The following is an 8,312-nucleotide window of genomic DNA, read 5'->3' as shown; positions in this document are numbered from 1 at the left end:
GTCTGTTATCGCCCCTTCTATTTCTTTCTCCCTCCCCTCGTGTGTTTTATTTTGCTATAGGGGCACATCACTGGGAAGTTATAAATAGATAGAGCCCCTCCAGATTAAACGGGTGATATTGGGGCTATTTATACCGGCTGAAGTCACTTTCCTGCAATAGCCACGTGAGACACTGCCCAGCTCTGTGGGATTCCTGCCTCTCAGCATTTTCTCTACAAGGGAAGAGTCTGATTAACCATCAGAGATAACCATGAATCCTATAAAATAAGCAATATAATAGAAATTATGAACCACTAAACACTGGACTTCAATCAGAAATCATGGACCTCATACTACTTAGTTAGCAGGGTCCAATCCTGAGAGAGACCCACTTATTAGATACAGGGCCCCTCATCATTCAGAGGGTTATATGGCCACATTAGAAAATGCACGTGGCTGCATGCATTGTATAGGCCTATAATGCCTACACATCAGTTAATAGTGCTGCTCCAGCAGAATTCTGCACTGAAATCCATTTCTCAAAAGAGCAAACAGTTTTTTTTTATATTTAATTTTGAAATCTGACATGGGGCTAGACATATTGTCAGTTTACCAGCTGCCCCCAGTCATGTGACTTGTGCTTTGATAAACTTCAGTCACTCTTTACTGCTGTACTGCAAGTTGGAGTCATATCACCCCCCCTCCCTCCCCTCCAGCAGCCAAACAACAGAACAATAGGAAGGTAACCAGATAGCAGCTCCCTAACACAAGATAACAGCTGCCTGGTAGATCTAAGAACAGCACTTAATAGTAAAATCAAGGTCTCACTGCGACACATTCATTTCAGTTACTGTACATTGAGTAGGAGAAACAACAGCCTGCCAGAAAGCAGTTCCATTCTAAAGTGCTGGCTCTTTCTAAAAGCACATGAACAGGCAAAATGACCTGAGATGGCGCCTACACAATAATGTTATAAATAATACACTTGCTTGTTCAGGAATTAAATTTTATATTGTAGAGTGAATTATTTGCAGTGTAAACCATAAAAAAATCCCTTTAAAGGGGTAGTAGAAAGCATTTGTTTTCTGCCAACATCAGACTTTAAAATCCAACTGCCATCTGGTTGCTAGGATTAATCCCCCTAGCAACGATGTAGCAGTTTGCAGACTAGAATAGAATATAAATAGGAGAGGGACAGAAAGGAAATATAAGCAATAAGAACTGTCTTGGTTCCAGGTCAGGGGGGTCACAGGTTACCTGCATTATTGTGCATAAGGCAGGGAAATTGAAGTTCGAATGACAAAAAAAAATTGGCATGGAGGGGGGAACTGGGCCCCAGATGTTATACCCCTAGTTGTCACCCCTGTGTCACAGTCAAAGTGGGTTTTAGGTCATGCAGAAAGGACATTTGTCCTGGGGGGGGGGTGAATACATTTAGATAAGTACAAAAGACATATTGTGTGATATCATAGTGATTATGTCATACAATATAATACATCCTTTTCTTTATGTATATCCAAGGGGACACTTGAAAGCTATAAATCCTCCCCATATGGGGCCCCACACTATCCTGCATTACCAGGGCTCTCTCCTCCCTTGATTAAATATGACATTGCACAAATATATTCTTTATACAGTAACTATTGATCTTTATGAGAACATCTATGGAGACAGCAAGATGCAAACTCTTTATATATACACATTTACAGTGATTTGCAGAACTGATCAGCATGCGAGCAGATGTGTGATCTCAGCAGATACAAGATATACTGTATTTACGTAAACGCACATAAAAACTGGACTTTATATTCAGGGGAAATGCTTTGTACTGTATCTGCCATTTAACAGGGAATAGGGCAGGTACCTAAAAGTCGTATGGACGTCTTTAATAGTAATGTTGGTGCAAATGCTTGAAGTAGCCACTTTTTCAAACACATGTCCAATGAGCCCACCCTTATATAAATGTGCCATGCCCCATAAATTAGTTTAAAAAAATTGTTCACACATAAATCTTTAATTGTTCGGACTTTTGAAAGCAATCCCACTTTTAAAAAGTTTTTTACAACTTTTATGCATTTCCGACATACAGGATATGATGTCACTGACATAAGATTGAGGAAGTTGTAGCTTCGTTATACCAGTTAATAAAGAAATATGGTATTTGTGCATATTTTCTCATTACTGAGCTGCTATAGCAAAACACCCCACAAGCTGGTTCTTACTAGGTTAATGCACCCACTAGGAGGTCAGCTATCTAGCTGGTTTGCATTAACATAGACTATATTTAGGCTTTCTAACATTTTGGAATTTATTACAACTGAATTAAAAACCAAAGGAAGTGACTGATGTGAATAGAGTGATGTGGGCAGGGCTAAGGAATGGCAGCCTCGTGTGACACACCAATGTGGGAGATGCCTTTTGCTCAGCCTACAAATTCAAAGCAGATGCCTCCTGCCCCAAAGCCTACGGTTGTCTGCAATCAAAGGACAATCAACTCCCAAACCGCCTATGTTTGAGGGCTGGACTCCACGAACATTTTGGTCGAATAGCCTCCCGCCGACAAAACGCACGCGACAAGTCGGATGAAGTCGCACACTTGAAGATATAATCGGACTGAATGGAAAGTCGGAGGTAACAACTACATTACATGCGACTCAACACGCCTGTGGATGCAGAAAGCAGCGTCTTCATCCGACAGTCTGGTCGTGTAGTTGTTAACTCCGACTTTTCATTCAGTCCAATTATATCTTCAAGCGTGCGACTCCATCCGACTTGTTGCGTGCGTTTTGTCGGCAGGCGTCGATCCGACCAAAAACTCTCGTCGAGCTCTACCCTAAATGTCAGAATGAATATAGGAGGAGCCTTGAAAAAAAAGATAAATGTAAAGGAATACTGTATATAAATATACACCAATTGCAAGATGCTAAGATTAGTGCATATCACTAAAATTTAAAGCTAAACAGGTTTCATAAAAAGCACATTATGACATCATTTGATACCTTTCCTTAACTGGAGAGGAAAGTAATTCCAATATTTAAAGGAGAACTACACCCTAGCCCATTTTCTACCCCCACTGCCCCCATCAAGCTCCCTCCTTACAACATCTTTTCTGTTCAAAAGTAACACCATATGTTATTTGCTTGCCATAATCTGAAAAATAAAATTATAATTAGGTAAAATAAAGTGCTTTTAGTGCTTGCTTCCAGGGCCGCCATCAGAAACCGCAGGGCCCCATACGAAAAAATTTCCTGGGCCCTCTGGGCTGCGCCCACCACAAGCCCCACCTGCAGGTCCGCCCTCCCCACCCCACGGGTCCACCCCCCACCACACACTAAAAAAAAACATTGGTGGCTATGGTTCCCACATGTTAATAAAAAAATATTTGTGGTCAGGGCCCCCCATTAGAAAAAACATTTGTAGTCAGGGCCCCCCATTAAAAAATATTGGTGGCTAGGACCCCACATGGTGAAAAAAATTGGTGGCCAGGCCCACCCACCCCCACACATTATAAGAAAATTGGTGGCCAGGGCCCCCCTTAAACGTCCATGTAAAAAAACTTGCCCCCCCAGAAGTTTAAAAAACATTTGGTGCCCAGGGCCCCACCACACAACAGGGACCACAAAGGGTTACCTTCAGGGGGTCCCTGCCATGTTACACTTACTTCATTAGTGTGACCCACCTGCTGTCAGTGAGCTGCCAACTACAGAAGGGAGGAGGGGAGCACAGGTGGCTGCATCTTCTTCCAGTGTCAGCATTTTCTTCCCTTTTTGGTTACAGAATTTCAAGTCCTGGTAAAGCTGCATGGTGATTGGATGAGCTGGAGGAGAAGTTCTAACCTCAACTATCCAATCCCTGAGCAGCTCAACCGGGACTTAAATTCAGTGACCAGTAAGGGGAAGCAATGGACAGAAGATACCTCCCCTAGTGCTCCCAACGTGCCTTACCGAAGTCGGCAGCTCTCAGAAAGCAGGGGGGCCTGGCTAATCAAGTAAGTGCAGTGTCGGACTGGCCCGGCGGGAAAAAACCCGGTGGGCCCGACCCTCGTGGGCCCCCGCCGGGCCAGTCCCCCTCTCCCAAAATTAAATTTAAAAAAAAAAAAAAAAAAAGTTTTCGGCGCTTCGCCGCTCAAGCATGCGCACAAAGGAACACCACTCGCGCATGCGCACAAAGAAACACCACTCGCGCATGCGCACAGAGAAACGCCGCTCGCGTTCTTACGTGCACACAGAGCGGCACACCGAGCGGCACACAGAGCGGCGGGGGGCCCTGGACCAGCTGTCCCGGTGGGCCCCGGGCCCCCCAGTCCGACCCTGAGTAAGTGCGGTGTGTCCGGGGCCCCCCTTACCCTTGGGCCCCCTACAACGATCTCCCCTGCCCCCCCCCCTGTTGGCTGCCCTGCTTGCTTCAAAAGGTAAACTGAATTAAAGTAAGGTGCAATGGTGTTTTCTTCAATCAATCAATCAATCAATCAGTATGTGGCTTCTCCACTCTGGTGGGATTGGCAAACGCAGACGCAGGTATGCAACAAACACAGGTGAAATGCAACATGCTGCGCCCCACCTGCGCTTACATGCGTCTGTGTGAGTACATCCTCCTTCACAATAATTGAGTGTGTCTACTCCTGCGCTCCCCTGCGGCTAAAAGGAAGAAAGTGAAATGAAGGGGAGTGCAGGAAAAACCGCCCATGTGTAAGAGCCCTAAAGAAGGCCATAAACCTGCTTTTTATGCAACCAAAACTTGCCTCCAAACCTGGAATTCAAAAATGAGCACCTGCTTTGAGAGCAATGCATTTTTGGGGTCCTGGGGTTTCTTTTCCTAGTATAGGGACTGTGCTTTTGTTCTGCACTGGAAAAGCTGAACTTCCTATTAAAAACATAAAGTTTCTCCGTTTATGTCCACTAGTCCATGGAGCACATGTAACGTATCCTTTGGGCATTTGTCCTCCCTGCAGAATACTGCATGAGCCAAGGTTCTTGTCATGATTATTCAGTGCTGCACAGTAGGGTAGAAAATGACAAATGTTATTAAGGTAAGTTAAAAGATAGTGATGCCCCTGGCCATAATGGTTTTCTCAGGGTTTTTCACAATAAATGGGCAAAAGGGGCACTCAGAAAGGGTTTTGGTAGAGATGTTTTTCCCTTGTGGGGCTGAAAACCCAAAAAAAGGTTACTTGGTTAGTTCCTTTATTGGATGCCTTATTATATTCAATCACCTGCTTGAGGTGGTTCTCCTAGAGGTACCTAAAAGCAGTCCTGGTCTCTGCTTAATCTGCTCTATCTTATTCTTAGACTTAGCAGTACTCCCTTCTTTGCAGTATGTCCCTTCTTTCTGCTGGAGCCGGTGCATCATTTCTCAGATAAAGCCAAATCCTGTATTTGCCAAACTCTGTGATAGAAACCAGTGTTGCTTCTGTATGAAAATCGCGTAGGAGTCAAAGCCACCGCTGATCTATTGCTGCCAAGACACAGAAGATAAATATTCCGCTCCAAAATAATCTTTCCAGCGAAGTTTTTGTCCCATCGTTAATGGATAAGCAGGAGGGACACTGAAGCAGTGACAGAGAGGATCCCACCAGAAATCTCAGGAATGTGATGGAAGATTAAGGCACATTATACTGTATATGGGCCAATTATGGCCTTGGACTAATGCACAACAAGATCAAAATGTGAGAGGGAGGATGTAAACAAATATTAATCCCATTTCCAGGTACTTGTTTCTTTGTGAACACCCCTCCCTTCCCCTATTATCCTTTTGCCCACCATGATTAATTAAGTACTCCGTTTCCTGCAAGCCTAAGCCTTCTCACTATTATTACGACCTGTGTGAACAGACCTGGGGGCGTTCCTTGCCTGTGTCTCCTTTGTAGGATCCTCTTTTGTCCCTCTTAAAATAATTTTTTTTGTTAATGGGTGTTGTTTTTTTTTAAGGGACTTTTCCAGATCACTGCCCTAATCATTGTGACTGAATGGATCAGACACAGGCTCTAAATTCAAGGTGGTGCTGGGGATGAATGGCAGCTTTACGGCAGCAGAAAGAGGCAAATACACAAGGGGGACCATTAATAAGGGTCTTGGAATGCAATGCCACAATAAAGCTACACCATTTTTCTATTGTCACTTTAGCTCTGCTACATATTTATATGGTACCTAGAGAAGAGTTTGCAGGGTGATATGTTTCTCCCAGGTTCATCCCAACTCCCCCATATACAGTGGTCCAGAGTGGGTTAATTCTCCTGGGAAAAATTAGTATGAAGAAAGCACAGCAGAAACCTTAAGTTAATGCCTTTGTTTAAGCAAGACAGTGCTTTCTTTTCTTTTAGCAGCCACTGAGTGACGCTGCCTAGAGTTACACAGATTGTTAACCACAAAAATCCCCATATTTAGTGAATAACTCACATTAATGCCATTTCTGGCAAATAAACTACAAAGGCAACAGGCCCTGTGGTTGCAGGGAGCCCAGTAAGGCCCTAGTTAATTGTAAGCTAGGTCAAGTGTTTTCAGGCCCTGAATTAAAGGAGAACTAAACCCTAAAAATGAATATGGCAAAAAATGTAGCTGTTGACAAGCTAAGCTTAGGGGTCGTCGCAAATTATCAAGAAGAAAATGAGGTTGGCCTGTAATATAAGCTGATGCTACAAGGCTGATTATTAAATTCTGATGCTAATTGCACTGGTTTCTGTGCTGCCATGTAGTAATTATCTGTATTAATTACTAATCAGCCTTATATTGTGACATTTCTATTCTATGTGTAGTGTATATTGTGAGTGGGTCCCTAAGCTCAGCAAGTGACAGCAGCACAGAGCATGTGCAGTGAATCAGCAGAAATGAATATGGGGAGCTACTGGGGCATCTTTGGAGACAGATCTTTACTGCTAAAGATCTGTGGTTGCCTTGGGTTGGTACAGAAGCACAAAACATAATGTACAACAGTTTAAGCTTTACTTCTCCTTTAAGTTTGCTGTACAGTCCAGTCAGGGCTGATCCCATCAAATGTGGGGCCCAATTGGGACCATGTTGGCGGGGCCCCTAGACAAAGTGTTGCTGGCTACTGACACACCAAGTATTTAGAAAAATAAGGGCATACAGGCACAAAATAGAAAGGAAAGGGGCAGACAAGGTAAGAGAGTGAGAGGGATGAAATAGGGGCACATAATAGGGGCACACAGGGTAAGAGAGAGAGGGAGGAAATAGGAGAGTGGACTGGGCCAATTAGTTTGGGGCAGACTGGGCTGATTCAACTTGGGAGCAGGCTTGGTTGCATTGGGGGCAGGCAGGGCCTATCAAGGTTGGAGGAAAGCTGGGCCTATGAGAGTTGGAGGCAGGCTAGACCTATGGAGTTGGGGGATAGGCTGGCTTATCAGAGTTGAGGGTGGGCTGGACCTATGGATTTGGGGATGGGCTGGACTCTCAAAGTTGGGGGCAGGCCAAGCAGCATCATGTGCTGAGGGAAATATTATCTGTGCTGCCCTGTGGTGCGGGCCCCCAGAGGTGCGGGGCCCAATTGGTCCAATAGGCCTAAGGCCGGCCCTGAGTCCAGTAACATCTAATACACCACTGCTTAACATTTGCCTTCATAGCCATCTCACAAGGCCAGGCTATTTACCTTGTAGCAGTGCACCAGGCTGCTGTGTTATTCCTTATGAACAATAGACCCTGCTTGGCTGATCACTAAACCTCAAGCTGAGTGACCAGAGAAACACCTTTGCAGATCAGCGCTCAAACGCTCCTTTGCCCATTGTGCAAACCTTTATCTGGGGAAGACCGAGACAGCAGTAGATAATCACTTTGGAACTCAGGGATCAATCATTTTTTCCTATGCTCTACAGTTTAACTTCAGTGGAAAATGAAATAATTATTCTAGGGATTATGCTAACCGTTAAATTGCCTGGTCTCCAGTATGGCCACATACCTCCACACACAATGTCTGAACAGAAGAAGATAAAGAAAATATTTGGGGATTCATAATGTCTCTGAACTTAACATTGTCCTATAGTAGTAGTATGCTGGTCATGAACAAATGGTTGTGATAGTACTATAGGTTCAGGGATATCAGTTCAGGGGTTACAACTGCATTTGGGATGATGACCTTAGGGGTGCATTAGATTTTGATCTTTCACAACAGAATAAACTAACTCCAATGTAAAAGGCAAATACACTGCCATACATGCTAAGGGTTGAGATATTTAGTGGGACATAAATCTGTTGCCCTTTGCAGAGATGCCATTTGTTCAGCTATAAAATTCCATGTGTTCTCCAAATCTTCCTGGACGTCATCAGCCTTCTGAAGCCAATTCAAACTCCAGGTAAATAAATGCACATAACATTTCGTACTCA

The sequence above is a fragment of the Xenopus laevis genome, chromosome 7S (genome assembly GCF_017654675.1).
Source record: "Xenopus laevis strain J_2021 chromosome 7S, Xenopus_laevis_v10.1, whole genome shotgun sequence".
In the NCBI taxonomy this organism is placed as follows: domain Eukaryota; kingdom Metazoa; phylum Chordata; class Amphibia; order Anura; family Pipidae; genus Xenopus; species Xenopus laevis.
Note: the sequence above shows the minus strand (reverse complement) of the source record.